The 21,063-nt window shown below is 43.1% G+C and overlaps 1 protein-coding gene across 1 annotated transcript in view; it reads left to right on the top strand.

Moving 5' to 3' along the window:
• The window catches only part of RGSL1 (regulator of G protein signaling like 1), a gene marked incomplete at its 5' end in the record, with an annotated part of 124,677 nt that overhangs the window by 30,996 nt on the left and 72,618 nt on the right, over positions 1 to 21,063 (top strand). The window lies entirely within an intron of this gene.

The following is a 21,063-nucleotide window of genomic DNA, read 5'->3' as shown; positions in this document are numbered from 1 at the left end:
AAATATTGTTTTAAAAAATAGATTAAATGGCCTGTAATAGGCAAGTGTGTAAATCATTGTATATGCTTGAATAATGGTAATTTGTGTCCCTCATGCCTATTTCTGTTTCTCCCCTTCATTCCAGGCCCTAAGCTGGTGAAAAACAGATTCCCAGGAATTTCTACTGGGACATGGGATTTTGAGGGCAAGAAAGGGAGGGATCTGCAGGTATATACTGATTTTAAATAAGGAGGTGTAGGATTGCCACAGGCAGTCCCCAGCAAAGGCAGTTCCCTCCTTTCATCAAAGGACCCTCGTGTCCAGGTTTGAACTGTTCCCATCTTGTTACAAACTCCAGGATATCATGAGTATCTTTTCCAAGTGTATCATCACATCTACATCATCACTTCTTTCAAAGACATTCTCTTCACTGTTTTCCCAGTCTTCTCGTTAAAGACTTTTCCAGAAAGGAGCTTAAGAATCCATCAGCCGTTGTGTTCCTAGCAGAGTTGGTCATCTGGACTTGTCTCAAGAGCAATAGACCTCATTTGGAGCTCTGTCGTGTCATTTTCCATTTTTGGTATTCAATTCAACAAACGCTTGAAATAAGATCTTAGCTGTAGCTCACACTTTTGCCTCTGTAAGCTTCAACAGAGACTTCAAAGGCCAGTAATACAACCATGTTGGGAAATCCCATTGTCCTTCCAAGGGGAGGTGCAGGGACCTCTACGCAAGACTTTCAAAGGGAAGATTTGGAGTCACACTGCTGCCTTTTGCCCATCACGCAGCTGTAACCCATGTAAGAAGTTAAGACTGGTGAGAGATTGGAAAGTGGGGATTTCTTTGCAGAGAATATCGGTGAGAAAGTATAAAGTCCTTCTAGCTTGCTCCCTGACATGTTGAGCTCACTCAGCCAACTAGAGACTGTGCTATCACCATGCTGTGTTAGGAGCTGTGGAAGTCGCAAAGGTGAATTGGCCCAATACCTGTAACCTGGGAGCTGCTAGGGAACAGTAACACCTTTAATAACATGCACACCCTGAAAAGCCTGACAGTGATATTCCAGTGTCATGTAGGGAAATGGGAAGGAGATTCTCTTACAATCTGGAGCTTTTGTAGTAGGGGATCTGAACCAGGGCAAGTGGCGCAGGTGAAGCAAAGGCATTTAATACACACAGGACTGCTTGAGACAAGACAGGTATACAAGAAAGCACAGGAATGCTTGGAGGTCAAGATCATTAAGGCTGTAACTGTGTCAGTGGGAATAAATGAAAAATGTGGTATATTTTAAAGATAAAAACCAGAAAACAAATTCTTTATGGTTTGCAGAGCTTTTGGGGATATCTTACTAGAACCCGTGGGATAGGCAGGGAATGTACTTGTTTAACAAATGAAATAACTGTTGGTCAATGTTATTCTCTTACCCAGTAGTTCAGGACTAGTTGACGATATAACTAGGATCTAACCCGAGGCTTCCTGGTTTCAGGTTTTATTTGTTAGTTGTTTCATGGCATTTTATCCTCTCCCTCCACACATGGTATGAGTAGTTCAGTTCTAGCAACTATTTCAAATTCTACTTCTGCAATTATAGCGGTGTGTTTTGAAGATTGCATTGATTCACTCATTCAACACATAATTACATTTTAATGGGAGGAGATAGATAATAAAAGATAAGCAAGCAATGTATGTATATATTGAACGCTGGTAAAGTCTAGAGAGAGAAATAAAGCAGAGAAAGGGAACAGGATTCACCAGGCCTGTGAGAGGTGGTTGTTTTAATTAGGGTAATTAGTGAAGACTTATGTGATAATGGTGACATTTGAGCAGAGATGTAAAAGAAGTGATGTGAGCTAGTGAATCCTTCAGAAACCTGGTTCAGTTCAGTCACTCAGTCGTGTCCAACTCTTTGCAACCCCATGGACTGCAGCACACCAGGCCTCCCTGTCAATCACCAACTCCCAGAGTTTACTCAAACTCATGTTCATTGAGTCAGTGATGCCATCCAACCATCTCATCCTCTGTCATCCCCTTCTCCTCCCACCTTCAATCTTTCCCAGTATCAGGGTCTTTTCAAATGAGTCAGCTCTTCACATCAGGTGACCAAAGTATTGGAGTTTCAGCTTTAACATCAATCCTTCCAATGAATATTCCAATGAATATTCAGGACTGATCTCCTTTAGGATGGACTGGTTGGATCTCCTTGCAGTCCAAGGGACTCTCAAGAGTCTTCTCCAACACCACAGTTCAAAAGCATCAATTCTTCAGTGCTCAGCTTTCCTTATAGCCCAACTCTCACATCTATACATGACTACTGGAATAACCATAGCTTTGACTAGATGGAGCTTTGTTGGCAAAGTAATGTCTCTGCTGGGGAAGGGACCAGTTATGAAGATAATAGTTATCCAGGTGGGAATTGATACTGGTGTGGACCAGGATAAGAGAGGTGAAGATGGTGAGAAGTGGTCAGAGTTTGTATGATATTTGAAGGTAGTGTCAAGAGGATTAAGAGATTGACTAGATGTGTAGCATAACAGAAAGAAAGCATTTAAAAGAAAAAAAGCTAGCACTAAAATTTTTTAGCCTGAGGAACTGGAAAGATGAATTTCCTTCTATTGTGATACAAAGGCTTCGGGAAAAAGGATTTGGGGGAAAGACAAGGAGTTTATTTGGGGACACTTTAAATTTGAGATGCTTGTTGGATGTTGATGTATTGATATCGTGCTCAGTCATGTCCCACTCTTTGCGACCCCATGGACTTCAGCCCTCCAGGCTCCTCTGTCCATGAAATTCTCCAGGGAAGAATACTGGAGTGGGTTGCCATTTCCTACTCCAGTCAAGTACTGGTGGCAATTGGTTATAAGTATCGGGAGCTCAGGGAGAAGTCAGGACTAGAATATAGAAATGGGAGCGAGCATATAATTCTACTGATTTTCAGTGAAATGATTCTCAGGAACTGTGAAGGATGTGAGTTTTAAGGTCAGCTTACCACAGCCTAATGGTTGCTGACAGAAGACATGAGTTCCTGGGGTCACAGACAAGACGTTATTACTCTCAGTAATAGCAGTAGACAGAGTACCCGCCTTTCCCTGCCCTGTTCCCTGAATCTCAGTTCCCTAAGGCAATGTGGAGAGGGCCAGAGGGTCATGCACACACACGGTGGGTTGCATGACAGGAAAACAACCCCAGGCTGAGGAAGCCTGAAGCTTTTGTAATAAGCAATAAGCGTGCCTATCCTCTGCTCTGAGACAGACCCTGTCTGTATGTTCCAAAGCTGTTTGCTACACCAGTGTCCTTGGAAAGACAGTCCACATCTCTGTTCATGAGCTGTTCAGACATGCAGAAGACCACAGAGAATTCTCCCACATAGTGTCACTCCCAAAGGAGCATTGCGGAATTCTTATGGGGCACTTCTGGTTTTTAAAAATGATTGGGGGTGCTACTGGCTTTTCCTAAGCAGAATCAAGGACCATTCAATATTGGTCCTGTGTGTGGACCAGTATCACACAAAGAGAATGATCTCAGGTCCCACACAACTGTTACTGTCTTGTCAGGCATTCATTTACGTGAAAATTTGAATTATTTGAATTATTTGAAACTAGACTCTCTGCTTTACAAAATATTCTTTTTAGTATGGTAATATGCATTTAATATTTAATTATTTAAGTCAAAGGAACATTGTACTTTTGCTTTGTGCAAGATTTTATCAAAAGTTACTATTTGGGGAGAAAATACATTGTTAGAAGCAAGACCCATTATTTGAGTATCCATCCTTATATCAGATTACAGTTGCAGCTAAAACAATTATAGTAATTTTAAGTGTGTGTGTGTGTATTCAGCCTTTATTTCATAATGTCAAAGAGGATGAAACAGATATTTTTTTGGAATATTATCTAACTTCTCTTAAGTAAAACGTACTCTTTTTAAGAGGACATGATAGAGTCAGATGCTTGTATCAAATCCTGTTGAAAGGTCAACAAAGAAGAGGACTGGAAAGTGACCATTGGATTTAGCATCATAGAAATCATTAGTGGCCTTGAAAAGAACAATTTCAGTGCAGAGGTGGGGGCAAGAATCTGTTTGAAGTTAGTTCAAAAGAGCATGAGAGGACAGGAATTGAGACACGAGTACAAACAACTTCTTTGAGGAGGTTTCCTATAAAGGAGACCAGAGCAAGAGGCTGATTTGCAACATGCATATCTCAGTGCCTGGCACACAGAAAAGGCTTTAAAAAATGTTGGGCAAAGAAGGGCATGATGACTTAATGGAAGCGCTCAGTATTTGTTGGTTTGTTATAGGGAAGAGCCAATTTTGACTACATGTTGGATCGTTTCTTTGACGTTAATCTTTGCTTCTCATTGCTTTTGTTATTATAATCATACATAATGTCCTGCTTGGGGAACACTGCCCCTCTACTTAATTGTTAAACTAAAATGCCTTTGTTCAGAACCCAGAGGAGGAAGGGAGAAATTAACACATTCCCTCCTCCAGACTGGCCATTCTAGGAGATATTTGTAAGGTTAATGGCTTTTTAAAATTTTACTTCCTCACCTCCCCGTCCCTGTTCTATAAAAGAACCTGGCATCCAGACCCCAACAAGATGGTTATTTTGAGACATTAGTCCACCACCTTCTCCTCCGCCAGCTTTCCAAATGAAGTCATATTCCTTGCTGCAACACCTTGTCTGTAGCCTTACTAGCCTGTTGTGCAGTGAGCAGAGTGAGCTTGGACTCAGTAACAGTTTACTGAATAAGAGCTCATGAAAAGAAATGCAGACATAGAGGCTGGTCAGGAAAGGCTTACTGGAGCCTTGTGAGTCTTAAAAGAAATGATGGGGTTAGAGGGGAGGATAGAGGTGAGAAGGCATTTCAGGCATGAGCCAAGGCACCCAGAGAGGAAGAGTTGGGCAGGGGAGGGGACTGCCTGCCAACCTAGGGAGCTTTGGAGGAATAGCTAGGTTTGACTAGAGAGAACTGGAGATAACAGAAGACCTTGGATGCCAGACTGTAGCATTTATTTTGGGTCTGATGAATCAGTAGGGAGCCAGAGATCTTGAGCAGTCAGGGACATAGTGGGAGTATAGCATTAATTGTGTTTCTCAGACTATGTGTTATGTTTCTATTCCAAGTGTTGAAGTTGGGCAGGTTATAACTTGTGCTGCTGACAATCTAATGAAAAGCACATATTTTTATGCGAATCCAACCTTTGGCTTTTTCCCTGAGTTAGGTCCATTCTGGGAATACAATTCTGGGGATAAAGATTAATGGGAAATAGAAACTCACCAGGGATCTAAGGAGAGGTGGGGAGAAGGAGTTTTTCCGAGTGAGTACATTGGATGCTGGCTTTAAAACAGACTGTTTCTGCAGGAAGCCAGGCACTGCTGTCAGCTGGTAGTTAGCAGCAGGCACTGGTTTCTCAGACAGGAGCCTAGATGCCTTAACAATGCCTCTTCATTTCTGTGAATCAGGGTGAGAAAACTGCAACCCAGCTGGTATTTTAGAAGTAGCGTTATTCATCTTGTCATGTACAGTATTGAGATTCTAATCAGGCAAGATGGACACAGTCCTGTTACCCAGAGAATGAGTGATGAGAGTCAGTCCAAGAGTCAGTGTGGCCCAGGAACAAGTACCAGGCTATGGTCCCAACTCAACCTGGGTTTAAATCCCAGTCTTCCACCTCCTGCCTATGTGACCTCTGACAAGTCCCTGAACTTTACTTTATCTGTCAAGCAGGGAGGATGCTTATTGTAAGGATCTGCTATCCACAGAGTGTGTTGCATAGAAGGTTTATTAGTGCCATTAGTTTATGTTTAAATGCCATCCAGTTCTGAGGAGTCAATAAATGATGGAGTAATGGAGAACCATGAGAGAGAGCAGCAATACTATTTGGCCAGAAGGTGACAGCTCCATCTAGTTAAACCCCACTTAGCTTCAGATTATAGTCCTTCTTCAGTAATCTTATTTTTTCACATGGCCCAGGTTGTAAGGAAAACTCTCACAGGAGATTGCAGTCATTGCTGAATTCTTTAGATTGTTAGATTATTAGATTATAACTCAATATCCTCTTTTGATCCTGGGGCTTTTCACATAGAGAGATTAGTCAGATGCATAGCTAGAAGGAAAGAGCAGGCAAAAAAAGTGTTTGTAAACCTGTGATGTTGGCACTGGGCACTGGGCACTGACAACAGCTTGGAGCCATATACAAGTCTGTAGAAATCTAGCTTTCTATTAGATCATCAACTGCTGGCTGGGGTGATAGAAACAACCAGAAGTATCTCCATGGGTGTTAGGGCCTTGCTTGACTCACAGCTCCATGGGAACATTGCAGTGGCAGCTGCATACAGGGATCCATAAAAATTCAACATGGCCAGTGGGGAGGTGGGTTTGTCCTCTCTACCTGGAAGGGAGTTTGACTTATTCTTGAAGTGTCACTCTGAAAGCTGGCTGTGGGAATGTTGGGGCAGGACTGCTTCTGTGCCTGAAGAGAATGGTGGAGAGACAGCCATGCACGGGGATGTGATCTGAGGGGCCTTCACTAACCTGCTCCCCTTCCTCCTTCCCTGACGCCACCAGCAAAATATCTGAATTCTGTCATTGTATAGAGACTCAGAGCTCAGGCCTGGCATCCTCCTGCCTGAACTTAAAACCCTCTAACTGTAACACTTATCACCTGTGTGAACTTGGGTTAAGTACTTAGCCCTTCTAAGCATCAGTTTTCTCATTCTCAGAATGAGGATAAAATTAGCATTATTGTTAGCATAAATTAGGATTTTTTTGGTGATGATTAAATGAGAAAAAGGTCCATATAGTCAAAGCTATGGTTTTTCCAGTAGTCATGTATGGATGTAAGAGTTGGATCATAAGGAAGGCTTAGCACTGAGGAATTGATGTTTTGAGCTATGGTGTTGGAGAAAAGCCTTGAGAGTTCCTTGGACTGCAAGGAGATCAAACCAGTCAATCCTAAAGGAATTCAATCCTGAATATTCATTGGAAGGACTGATGCTGAAGCTGAAGCTCCAATACTTTGGCCACCTGATGCAAAGAGCCAACACACTGGAAAAGACCTTGATGCTGGGAAAGGTTGAGGGCAGGAGGAGAAGGGGATGACAGAGGATGAGATGGTTTGATGGCATCACTGACTCAATGGACATGAGTTTGAGCAAGCTCCAGGAGATGGTGAAGGACAGGGAAGCCTGACGTGCTTCAGTTCATGGGGTCACAAAGAGTTGGACAGAACAACAAAATGAGAAAAAAAATTATAAAGCCTAACTCAGTGTCTGTCACAGAATAGTTCTCAATAGTTGTTAGCAAGGATATGTGAGAAGGTTACACTGGTTAATGACAATATTTTTAGAAAATGCTTTCACAAGCATTACCACTTTTCAGTTTTCACAACTAAGAAGAATTATCACTCTTTTTAATTAGATGATTGAGGTTCAGAGCAGCTATATGACTTTCCAAGTTTACGTCATAAGAAAAATTAGGAATTTGACTGGGGGATCCAATTTTATTATTTCATCATTGTTTTATGAAGCCAATTTTATTTCATAACAGTATGCTGCTTGCATGCATGCTTAGAGAGGAGGACAGAGCAGTATTAGCTGGGAGAGGGAGGGCACACAGAAGGAAAACTGAATTCAAATCCACATTTTTATGCATGGAGTTAAGTGTTGAAGAGGAATCTCTGAGAATAATATCCATAGTTACACTTCTCTTACTTTTGGAAGATTATAAATAGAAAACCTCAAGTATCTGGAACATAGAGAAGGTGTAAGAGAAAACAGCACTCTTAAAAACTTTAGCTGGGGCTTCCCTGGTGGTCCAGTGACTAAGCCTTTGCAATCCCAGTGCAGGGGCCCTGGTTCAACCTCTGGTCAGGGAACTAGATGCCACATGCCGCAACTAACAGTTTGCATACTACAGTGAAGACTGAAGATCCCACATGCCGCGACTAAGACCTGGTGCAGCCAAACAAGTAAATAAATATTAAATACACACACACACACACACACACACGGTTCAACTGGAATCAACTTTCTAAAATTCAAGTAGTGGACCTCAGCCTTGCTGAGAGGTATCTAGAAACCTCACTCAGCACCAAGTCGATCTTTTATATATAATGTTAATAAGTGTATCTCCCTAACTCATTGACTAGGTCATAGATTAAAAACAGCATATTAATTGAAGGGAAAATTGACATATTGACAGCAGATAAGAACTAACTGGTAGCCTAAGCGGGGGAAAAAAAAAAAAAAAACTCTTGACAAGCAAAACAAAACTTAAATGACATTAACAGTTTGAGTTGAAGTGTGAATAATCACAGCGCCCCCTGTGTATCCTACTCCCTGCCTTATGATGTCCCTGACTATATGATGGCACAACTAGATAACTAACTGAGCCATTAAAAATAACAAATTAAACTATATTCACCACACCATATTAAAGGAACCAGAGATGTTTCAACACATTTTAGTGATATTAATGTCTAAAATTATTTTAAAAACTGAAAATAAACACCCTATTTAATTTGTTTCCTAGACAATTTGATGACAAATAAGCTTAGGTTTCATTGTCATTAAAAAGTAATTTGTTAAAAAAAAAGTAATTTGTTTGCATAAATGGATTAGAAAATGAGCTTCTCTTTATATCTACTCCAAGGACTTCCATTTTTTTGCAACATAACAGATTGATTTAATCCCATATCCCACCCACCTCCATTCCAGGCTTCTGGTGGCTCAGATGCTAAAGAATCCACCTGCAATGCAGGAGACCCAAGTTCTATTCCTGGATTGGAAAGATCCCCTGGAGAAGCAAATGGCAACCCACTCCAGTATTCTTGCCTGGAAAGTCCCATGGACAGAGGAGCCTGGCGGGCTACAGTCTGTAGATTTACAAAGAGTCAGACATGACTTAGTGACTAAACAACAACAATGCTGGATAAAATAAATAAGTAGCAAACGAGATTATTATATTTTCATTTTTCTTGGCGTATAGTTACTTTACAATGTTGTGTTATTTTCTGTTGTATAGCAAAGGAAATCATATAGATAGATAGATAGATCACCTCTTTTTTGTATTTCCTTCCCATTTAGGTCACTACGGAGCATTGAGTTGAGCTTCCTGAAGCAAATATTGTATATTAATGCATCTATGAGGAACCTAGAAAAATGGTACAGAAGATTATCAATTGTTATCCAAGCTCTAAAGAAGCCCCAAATCCCCAGGTGATAAAATGTAAGTTGTAACACAGAGCTAGATGCCAGGCTCATGAGTTAACCCTGGGGCAGGCAGTGGGGTTGAACCCGTAGAGAAACCCTACCAGCTAGGATGTTCGTGCCAAAATTATGGATGAGGGGGAACTGAAACACAGATTTCTGCATAAAGATGTCAGCAGAGTTGGTTCCTTCCGAGGCTTCTGGTGGTTTACTGACAATCTTTGGTGTTCCTCGTGGTGTGGAAACATCACCCCATTTCTGCCCTCATTTTACGTGGTGTTCTCCGTGTGTGTGTCCAAATTTCCTCTTTCTTTTTTTAACTGTATTTATTTATTTGCTGCACTGGGTCTTAGTCGCAGCATGAGGGATCTTTGTTGCAGCGCACAGACTGTCTAGTTGTGGCATGTGGGCTTGGTCAGCTTGCAGGCTTCGTTGCTCTGCAGCATGTGGGATCTTAGTTTCCCAATCAGGGATCGAACCCTCATCCCCCTGCATTGCAAGGCGTCTTCTTAACCACTGGGCCACCAGGGGCGTGCTCCAAATTTCTTCTTTTTGTAAGGACACCAGTCCCATTAGTATTAGGTCATCCTGCTTCCTTCTGATCTCATCTTCACTCATACAGTTACATCTACAATACACCTGTTTCCAAATCAGGTCACATTCTGAAGCATTGGCAGTTAGGACTCCAACATATGAGTTTAGGAGTGGGAAATAGACACATTCCAGCCCATAACAGATAATCCATAACAAGGAGGGTGAGCTGACATGCCTAGTGAGGGGCTAGCACCCCAAGGATGGACCATAGAATGTACTAGAAGAATCTGAATGAAACAGAGCTCTTCACCTCTCTCAGACACGGTGTCCTCAGCATCTCAGAGAGGGAGCATCCTCCCCGTGGCATGGCTGTTATGAGGATTAAGCCAGATAATGTGGAGAAAGCTCCACAAACTGCGGTAACATGAGTTTTCATTTTTATCATACTAATTAAGAAAAATAGGGTTTCCCGGTGACTCAAACAGTAAAGAATCTGCCTGCAGTGTGGGAGACCTAGGTTCAGTCCCTTGGTTGGGCAGGTCCTCTTGAGAAGGGAATGGCTACCACTCCAGTATTCTTGCCTGGAGACTTCCATGGACAGTGGAGCCTGCCGAGCTGCTAATAACTCCCATTTATTGAGGGCAATGGTAAACTCTGTCTCATTCAAGTCTTACTATAACCTCATTTGGTAAATATCCTCCTTTTACGGGTAAGGAGACTGAGGCATGGAGACGTTCAGTCAGTAGCCTGAAGTCACGTGGCTAGTACATGGCAGAGCCAGAACTGGAACTTTGGCTTGGCAGGGTCCAAAGTCTGAGCCTTGGCTTATTCTAAACATTTCCTGGTATTAGGACTGAGGTCTGGGCAGTGGTAAGACTGAGGAAGAGGCAAAAGAAAAGAGGTATGTTTTATACTGAGAAGGAAAATGAGGAGCGTAGATGGAGGTTTATTTTAAAACTAAGCCTGGGGAAAAGGGGGGAAAAAGAGAAATAAAATGATGGATGAGTCCTGGCCCTGGAGGAGGCGTGGAGAGTAATAGCATCTGTGTACTGCAGCCTTGAGAGGGCAGGAAGCCTCTGACCCCTGGAGGCTGAGGTCAGGAAGGCAGGGGAGGCTGCAGAAGGCAGGTGACTTTGATCTGGTTTGGAACATGTCAGGGTACGGGCTCTCTTCTGAATCCCAGCTCTGCTACTCACAAGTTGTATGACCTTGAACAAGTTACTTAATTCTTGAAATTTCCATTTCTAAAACTGTAAAAAAACTTTTTTTTTTTTTTTTGCCTTAACAACCACTTGCCTCTCTATTCTTCCTATAGAACACTCCCCTCTCCCTTTTTCTTCACTAGCTCCCTCCTCGCTCTCAGAGAGAGGTGGGCCTGCTTACCAGCCATGGGCAAGGAGTAAAGTGGAGTAGAGCAGTCTGAGCCCAGTGGTGATTCCCTTGCTGCTGGTGGGTTTAGGGGTGGAATGAAATCTAAGTCTGGGCAGAGAGATGGGAGGGGAAGCCTGTTCTAGTTCTTCTGGTAAACAATTCCATCATAAAGGAATATTTTATATACACAATAGAGCTGTCTTCTCCTGCCACTAGACATTCTATGAGGATATGGTGTCTCTAAGTGTGGCAGCATCTTGAAGCCATGATGGTTGCTAAACTGAGCACAAGGCCAAAGAGAATGTCAGAGAAGAAAACTAGAGATAAACTGGACCCTTGATGATTTCATTCAGCCATCATATTAATCAGCTCTGAAGCCACACTACCTCTGGGTTTCTCGTTCAGTGAGAGAGTAAATTTCTTAATGCTTAAGCCAGCAGCAGCAGGGTTTTCTATTATTTACAGGCAAAAATGTGTTAAATGATTTATTACTTCATAGGTTTGAGTGAGGTAAATGTGGTATTTCCTATAAAATGTTTAGCACTGTGAAATGTTAACAATGACCATTGACAGAACACTTTATTATGGAATTATATACTGCTTTCTTCTTTACTGAGCTTCCCTAGTGGCTCAGATGGTAAAGCGTCTGCCTGTAATACGGGAGACCCGGGTTCGATCCATCCCTGCGTTGGGAAGATCTCCTGGAGAAGGAAATGGTGAACCATGCCAGTATTCCTGCCTGGAGAATCCCAGGGACAGAGGAGCCTGGTAGGCTACAGTCCATGGGGTCACAAAGAGTCGGACATGACTGAGTGACTTCACTTCACTTCACTTCTTCTTTACTAATATGTGTCATATTTCTCCAAATATATATGACAACATTTTGGCCAGAATCAAAGACTGCATTTTTGGTGCTCGGTTGCCAAACACAAACACAAGATGTCTAATGTCTGTTTTATAATCTATCTATGTATCTAGTCCTCTAACTGTAACCCTGATGGACAATATAATCCAGGTGCTCTTGTTAGTTGGGTGGAGATCCTGTTCCCAAGATGTCTTTTTTTTTTTTTTTCCCCCAGGATGTTTTATTTTGCTACTAGGTAGTAAATTCCTAAAGAATCTAAGTAATTTGGAAAAAAGGGGAACATGGCAGACCTTTCTAAAACTAGAAGTCTCCAGAATCACAGGCTATCAGGGCTGGAAAGGACCTAGGAATCACCTGGCCCATCTTCTTCATTTTACGACTGAGACCCAGAGACTTCCTTATGGTCATACAGCTAGAGGCTGGGTCAGGACAGCCCAGACTCTGCCTCAATCCCCTTCCATTGTATGTCACTAGTTTCTCGACTTTCTCCAGAGTCAGCTTCTCTTACAAGCTGAATAAGGGAGAAGCCTTCTCCCCAGAGGCTGTTTGGGCTGCCAGGAATCTGTGGGAATCCGTGGGAATCTGTGCATCCACTTCCTACCAAGGTCATTCTGCAGAGTCATTGCCAGCGACCAGGTGGCCTGGCATGAGATCTGAGACTCGGCATCCTTTGCTGTCTGTCTGCAAACATCAGCCCCTCATCCTCCAGGGGTCACCGAGGGCCAGGAATTGGGAAGAAGCTTGTCGCTGTCCACGCATTGGTCGGATCCTAGTGTGGAAGGCTGGTGACAAGGGCCGTGCAAAGAACACAGCACATATGGGCTGGGCAGCCATCCATGATTTAGGAGCTCCTGAAAGACCTTTGTTCCAGTCTGTCCCAGTCTGACTCTGTATGTGGCCTAGCCTCACCCTCACCTCCACCCCCACCTGCATCCCACACACCACACACATTCAGTTTTATTCGTGCCCTGTTCCATGAATGAGTGCTCCTACCTACTCTCAGTTGTTCCCAGCCCCAAGTTGTTGGCCAGCTCAGTTTCAGTGCAAATGGCTACTCCTCCCTCAGAATTAACCAGACCCTTCTTGCTATTCCCACCATACTTGGTTTATTTCACCTCCACAAAGTTTAATTCAAGATAGTTTTAGTTGGATCTTTTCTACTAGATCAGTACTTCTCAAACTTTATATGCATACAAATTACCTGGAGATCCTAGCAAAATACAGATTCAGATTCAGTAAGTGTGGCCTGGGGCCTGGGAGTCTGCATTCCTAACAAGCTCCGCAGTGATGCTGACACTGGTGGTCTATGGATCACACAAGGTACTGCCTCTGAGTTCCTTGAAGGCAGGTGCTATGTCTTACTTATCTTTGTAATACTAGCTTTTGGTATAGTGTCTGGCTGATTGTAGCTGGTTAATACACACTTGTTGAAATGGATTAAGGCATTGGTATTTCTGGGGTGTTTCTCTTAAGTGTAAGTATGTGATCTGGGCAGTATTAGAGTATTGTTTAGCTGAGATGGTGGAAAGTAGGCTGGGGCAGGGCTTGGGGCTCACAGGAAGGCAGGATAAATCCTGAGTGGGACCAATACCTCAGCTTTACAGATCCAGAAGTTCACTTTTATCAGTCTGTTTAGGTTCTGAAAGACTAATGGACATTTACAAACCAGAAGGCCAAGTGTGTTCATTAACATTAAAGGATATGTCTTTCCAGGGACTGAATTACTTGTGCCTGCCTATGAGACACCCCATGCCCCCCACCACCCATCCACGCTCCACCCCCACCCTGCTCCTCACCTGAGATCACAGTAGGAAGGAATAAGTTAGTTCAGAACGTTGACTCAGGACACAGATAACTAAATGTACTCATGGAGAAAATAAAGCAGGTAAAGGAAAGGCTTGATAAATTGTCCCTTCTCCAAAAAGATTTCACTTCTTTAATATAGTACAGATTTCCTCCCTGATCCAGTCTTTCTCCTTGGTTAGCACTGGATAAAGACAGATACATTCCTGCTTTTAAGTATCTGTGTTCTGGAGTCCATATTGACTAGCCACTCCAGCAAACTTCAGCCAACACATCCTTCTACCAGGAAGCCCAGCCTGATCTTATTAGAACCTTTTCCAGCTACATTACCAGCTGAGTTTTAATGGTGGAATATTTATATTCCACCTGGATTATATTGTCCATGTGGGGGTGGGATGCTTCTGCTCATTTGATGCTGGCTCTCACTGTCCCCCAGTTCTGAGGATGCCTCACTTGGCCTTTCCTCTTAACGAGATGGCTGAGGGGTTGGGCGGGGTGGGGCAGACCAAGATCCAACTTGTGGACCAGCCAGAGTACTTGGCTCTCCTGTGGCCTCGGGACTGTCAGTTGAGGGGGCTGACTGGGAAAGAGCCTTCCCCTGCTTCCTGCCCCTTTTGCCTGATGCTGGCCTGGGGGTTCTCTTGAACTTCTTGAAAGTTTGTGACTGAGTATCTCAGCATATACTGTTACCCACTCACCAGTCACCATGTGACATCCTGTGGGTCACTTCTCTCTGGGCTTCAATTTCTTCCTATAAGAAAAAAGGGACATGGAGGAAATAGACCCTGTGGTCTCATCCAGCTCTGAGATTAACAGTTTAAAGTACCTTATGTTTATAACTTGCTTTCAAATGCACTAATTCATGGAATCCTCACAATTACAATTCCACATCTACTCATGAGGAGAATAAGTCTTAGAGAAGATAAAACATCTGCCCAGCAATTAGCCAAACTAGGTCTCATACATCCATTTTCTTAATCACTAACAGATACTGTCTCCTGAGCCTGGACAAGGAGGACTTCTTTCTTCTCTCCTACCTGGAAAGAGAAGGCACAGCCTTCTAGCTCCCTTGTTTCCCCCTTTCATCACCTCTCGCTCCCAGGGGCTGGGCTGTGTTCACCTTCTTTGTCTTCTTTCTGCAGAGTTCTCTGTGTTCTCCCTCACCTTCTCCATCTCCCCTCCTCTCCTCCACCCTCCCTTCCCCCTCCCTCCCCAATCCATCCCCCTCTTAGCCGCTTTCCTCCCCTGTCCCTTTTTCTCCTGCATGCCAGCCTTTCTTGGTAAGATATTTTTGGATTATGCTTTTATAAAGATGTTACCCACACTCCTGTGGGAATCTGTGGGTCAGTGAGGGCAGGAAGATAGCTTCCAGGTGTGACCTGATGACCAGAGTGGTGTTTTCTAATCTAGGGCAACAGTTTCCAAGCATCAGGTAAAAGATAGCCTGCACTGGGATCGCCAGTGTCGGGAGAGGGCATGTGACTCAAAGTGCGGATTCCTGGACCCCGACTTAAAGACTATTCAGTAGAGTCACTCTGAGTACCCTGCATTAAAAACCACAAAGACTGTGCTGGGTCTTTGTGGCTGTGTGGGCTTTTATCTAGTTGTGGCAAGCAGAGGCTATTCTCTAGTTGTGGTACACAGGCTTCTCATTGCAGTGGCTTCTCTTGTTGCAGCGCATGGGCTCTAGAGCATGATGGCTTCAGTAATTGTGGCTCCTGAATTCTTAGAGTACAGGTTCAATAGCTGTGGCACACAGGCGTAGTTGCTCCATGGCATATGGTATCTTCCCAGACCAGGGACTGAACTCATGTTTCTCCTGCATTGACAGGCGGATTCTTTACCTCTGAGCCACTAGGGAAACCCTGAATACTCTCTCTCTATTTTTAAAAGCATAGTACTCTACGTTTCGATGAAGTTCTTCTTTAGTGATTCTGATGTGTAGCAAGATGCGTGCTCTACTGTTGCGACCTGTGCCCATTAGACTGTCCCTGGGAGCAAACCATCGAGTAGCCAAGCATCCACAGTAGTTCCAGGAGTGTTGCCTCAGGCAGAGGCCTTTGCTTGTGGGTCACAGAGCATCAGCAAGTAAGTCTTGCACTTGCTCTTTCCCCATCGTTGATGGGTACCCCATCAGTGCTATGTCTGACTTAATAGAGGGGAGCTCATGGTTTCTACCACACTTGGACAAACGAAGTCTCCTGATTTGCATTTCATCTATTTTTGGCTAAAAAACGTCCAAACCAGAGATGTACTTTTTGATGACACTTCCTTCTCTCTTACAGTTGTCACCCTGTTATTGACTAGAGAGGAATAAGAGGAAAGCAATTTTCACTCACATCCCTCTAATAGAACATGAGTTTCCTAATGGGTTTAGTTTACTAATTAAATTAGTTTTCTAATTAAATACCAGGACATTCCCCCTGAGATCTCTAGGTTCTGACAGCCAGAATTGGGAAGAATCTTTGAGGCCATCTCGTCTACCTCTCACTAAGGAGCCCTTACTGCCTACTGTTGAAAGAAAAACCTTTTTGGAAGATAAACATTTTTTGAAGGTGAGCTCTGTACTGCATCAGAGTATAGAGTACAGATTCTTTGCTGGATCATACTCTGCCCTTGGTTTACACCACGTGCTCTCAAAAGATGCACTGTCACCCCAGAGGAATTAAAAATGTGTGATTTTAGATGTTACAATGGTTTGTGGCTTTCCAAAGGGCCATAGGACATAAAAATATAGACAGTGTATCTAGGTATTAAGTTTTCATGAAGGGATTATAAGGGAACGTATGTTGAAAAGCTTTCTTAGGGAGGACAAAAAAAAGAAAAGGGTTGAAAAACATCGGTTTATACAAAAGGAGTCTGTGTCTCTGAGAAGTTATAATTATGCCATGTCATCTGCGTCCGTTCATTCTGCCTCTTCTGTGTTTAATTAAGGACAAATGGAACTCACAAAAATCAGTCTCTCTAGTCCTTCATTGGGAATGATCCCATTTGCCCTGACTTCTACAGCTGGAGTGAGCTCTCTCTTCTAATTGCATATTCTGGTCATTTGTTCACTCATTTGGTATTTCACTCTTAGCATTAGTGACCTAGTATGTATCATTTGTATGTATTCATTCTGTCTTTATAACTAAATTATAAGCATTTTATGGTACAGACCATGTGTTTATGTGATAATTTATTCACCCATCAAACAACCATTGAGTATCTTCAGGCATGGAGCTAGATTCTAAAGAGACGAAACAGGACTTCCCAGGTGGTCCAGTGGTTAAAGAATCCACCTGCCAACACAGGGGACTCTTCCTGGCCTAGGAAGATCCCACTTTCTGAGGGGCAACTCAGACACACACAAGTCTGCACACTGAAACTTCTGAACTTGTGAGCTGAAAGTACTGAAGTCTGCACACCTAGAGCCCGTGCTCTGCATCAAGAGAAGCCACTGCAGTGAGAAGCCCGTGCACTGCGAGTAGAGAGTAGCCCCCACTCGCCACGACTGGAGAAAGGATGTGTGCAACAGTGAAGACCCAGCACAACCAAAGATAAGTAAATAAATAATAAAAATTCAAAAAAATAAAGAGACAAAACAGAACATGGTTTCTGGCTTCAAAGACTTCCCAGGAAATAAGGACTGGTGAAACAGGGTGACAAGTGTAACTATAGAGATGAGAAGATGTTGCGTGAGTGGAATCCTCCCCAGCTGAGAGGAGGCAGTGTTTGAGTTGAACCTTGAAGGAAAGGCAGAGTTTCTCAGGTAGGGAAAAAATATGTAATAGGAAGTCCATTCTAGACTGACCTGGAATCTTCTGATATGCCTGGAGACAATGGTGCATGTGGAAAGAGACTGGAAATAAGGCCAAGGCAAAACATAAGGGGCCTTGAAGTCCATTCTAAGGGCATGGATTTTATCCACAAGTCATGGGATGCCACTAGAGAATTCAAAGTAACCAGTGCATGATTTGGTCTTTACTCCCCAAGCCTCACTATGGTTGCAGTGTAGATAGAAATTGATGAGGATTGGAACCTGGTCAAGAGATACTGAAACAATGCAGGGTTGGTGATCCCTGAACAAATGCGGTGGGTAGGTTTGGACTAGAAGGACCAGAAAAGTTACTTCAGATCAGATCAGATCAGATCAGTCACTCAGTTGTGTCTGACTCTTTGCGACCCCATGAATCACAGCACACCAGGCCTTCCTGTCCATCACCATCTCCCGGAGTTCACTCAGACTCACGTCCATCGAGTCAGTGATGCCATCCAGCCATCTCATCCTCTGTCGTCCCCTTCTCCTCTTGCCCCCAATCCCTCCCAGCATCAGAGTCTTTTCCAATGAGTCAACTCTTCCCATGAGGTGGCCAAAGTACTGGAGTTTCAGCTTTAGCATCATTCCTTCCAAAGAAATCCCAGGGCTGATCTCCTTTAGAATGGACTGGTTGGATTTCCTTGCAGTCCAAGGGACTCTCAAGAGTCTTCTCCAACACCACAGTTCAAAAGCATCAATTCTTCAGCGCTCAGCCTTCTTCACAGTCCAACTCTCACATCCATACATGACCACAGGAAAAGTTACTTAGGAAGGAGAATCTAGAGAACTTGTTGATTAATTTGGGTTGAATGAAAATTGATACCACCACTTTGAAGGGACGTTTATCACTATCAAAACCAAGAAAGGGAATACTTGTCTATGACTCAGAAAGTCATTTATGGTTATCTACCCTAAAGAAAAATAGCTTCTCAGCATTATGTGTTTTTTTTTTTAATAAATTAGTTAATTTTGGGCTGTACTGGGTGTTTGTAGGTGCACATGGACTTTCTCTAGTTGCAGCAAGCAAGAGCTACTCTCTAGTTGAGGCGCGCAGGCTTCTCATTACAGTGGCTTCTCTTGTTGCGGAGCACATGCCCTAGGGCACCCAGGCTTCAGTAGCTGCGGTTCAGCAGTTGTGGCTTACGGCCTTGGTAGTTGTGGGCCGTGGGCCTAGTTGGCTCCATGGCATATGGAATCTTCCTAGACCAGGGATCAAACCCATGACCCCTGGATCAAGTGCCCATTCCTTGACTGATCTGTTACTAGGAAAGCAGAATCTATTAATAGATGACAGCTCCCACTTAACCGAGATGGTGTGAGGGGGACACTTCTCAGAGGAGGGAAGCTTTCATAAACAAAACAGCAATAGATTTATACCATGCCAACTCAATTAGGAAAGGCATTTAGAAAAGACAAAAATATATCTAAAAGGGCATAAGTTTTTCATTATTTACAGATATGATAACTAAGAGCATTTGGAAATTAGTAAGAACAGTATGTAAATGCAACAAAATGATTAATATAAATATCAATATAATATTATAGTTTCTTATATAGTAAAAGTAAAATGGAAGATCTATTCATAGTAGCAACAAAAGATAAATAAACCAATATGGAAATCTACAGGATTAACATAAAATATTATTAATTTGAGACATTCCTTGTACTTGATTGACTGTTATGAAGGATGATATAACCATCACCACTCTAAATGAATGCTATTTCATGAGAGAAAATGTTTTTTGAGCTTTTTATTTTGTATCAGGGTATAGCCAATTAGCAGTAGCAGCATAGCCAATTAACATGGGCTTCTCAGGTGGCTGCTGCTGCTGCTGCTAAGTCGCTTCAGTTGTGTCCGACTCTGTGCGACCCCATAGACGGCAGCCCACCAGGCTCCCCCGTCCCTGGGATTCTCCAGGCAAGAACACTGGAGTGGGTTGCCATTTCCTTCTCCTATGCATAGAAGTGAAAAGTGAAAGTGAAGTCGCTCAGTTCTGTCCGACTCTTCGAGACCCCATGGACTGCAGCCCACCAGGCTCCTCCGTCCATGGGATTTTCCAGGCAAGAGTGCTGGAGTGGGGTGCCATTGCCTTCTCCATATCAGGTGGCACTAGTGGTAAAGACCCCACCTGCCAATGCAGGAGACATAGAAGACATGGGTTCAATCCTTAGGTTGGGAAGATCCCCTGGAGGAGGGCATGGAAACCCACTCCATATTCTTGCCTGGAGAATCCCACGGGCAGAGGAGCCTGATGGGCAACAATCCATCAGGTTGACAAGAGTCGGACAGACTGAAGTGACTTAGTATGCACACGTAGCCAATCATCAATGCTCTGATAGTTTCAGGTGAACAGTGAAGGGACTCAGCCATAAATATACGTGTATCCATTTCCCCCAAAATATCTCTTACATCCGGGCTGCCACATAACATTGATCAGAGTTGAATGTGCTATACAATAGGTCCTTGTTGGTTATCCATTTTAAATATAGCAATGTGTACATGACCATACCAATCTCCCTGTCCCTTCCCCTTGGCAACCATAAGTCATCTTCTAAGTCTGAGTCTCTGTTTTGTAAGTAAATTCATTTGTGTCATTTCTTTTTAGATTCCACATTTAAAGGATCTCACATGATATTTCTCCTTCTCTGTCTTACTTCATTCAGTATGACACTCTATAGGTCCATCCGTGTTGCTGCAAATGTTATTACTTCATTCTTTTAAATGGCTGAATAATATTCCACTGTATATATGTACCACATCTTCTTTATCCATTCCTCTGTCGATGACATTTAGGTTGCTTCCATGTCTTGGCTATTGCAAACAATGTTCCAGTGAACACTGGGGTGCATGTATCCTTTCAGATCATGTTTTCCTCCGGATATATGCCCACAAGAGGAATTGCAGGGTCTTATGGTAGCTCTATTTTTAGTTTTTTAAGGAACCTCCATACAGCTCTCCATAGTGGCTGCGCCAATTTACATTCCCACCAAGAGCGTAGGAGGATTCCCTATGAGAGAAAATATTTGATGATTAATTCACACGAAGGTTACTAACTTAATAGGATCTTCTTTGTTATAAGTACTTATGTTTTACTCAGTGATTCTCAAAATTTAGTATGCATAAGAAAATTACCTGGGCTTCCTTGGTGGCTCAGTGGAAAGAATCCAGCTGCCAGTGCAGGAGACATGGGTTTGATCCCTGGTCTGGGAAGATGCCATGGAGCAACTAAGCCCATGCACCACAGGAGCACAGGAGCCTCAACTACTGAGCACATGTGCTGCAACACTGAAGCCTGCATGCTCCAGAGCCGGCTCCACAAGTCATTTCAGTGAGAAGTGTGTGCACTAGAGAGTGCGCAGCTAGAGAGTAGTCCCTGCTCTCTCCTACTAGAAAAAAGCCTGCATGGCAACGAAAACCCAGCCCAGCCAAAAGCAAATAAATGAATAAAAATTATTTTGAAAAATAAAATTACCTAGGAATTTTTACTGAAATGCTTTTTG

This window comes from Bos grunniens, chromosome 16 (genome assembly GCF_055505025.1).
Source record: "Bos grunniens cultivar Pamir isolate PY7600 chromosome 16, Bosgru_T2T1.0, whole genome shotgun sequence".
In the NCBI taxonomy this organism is placed as follows: domain Eukaryota; kingdom Metazoa; phylum Chordata; class Mammalia; order Artiodactyla; family Bovidae; genus Bos; species Bos grunniens.
This window is presented reverse-complemented; position numbering and strand designations above follow the sequence as displayed.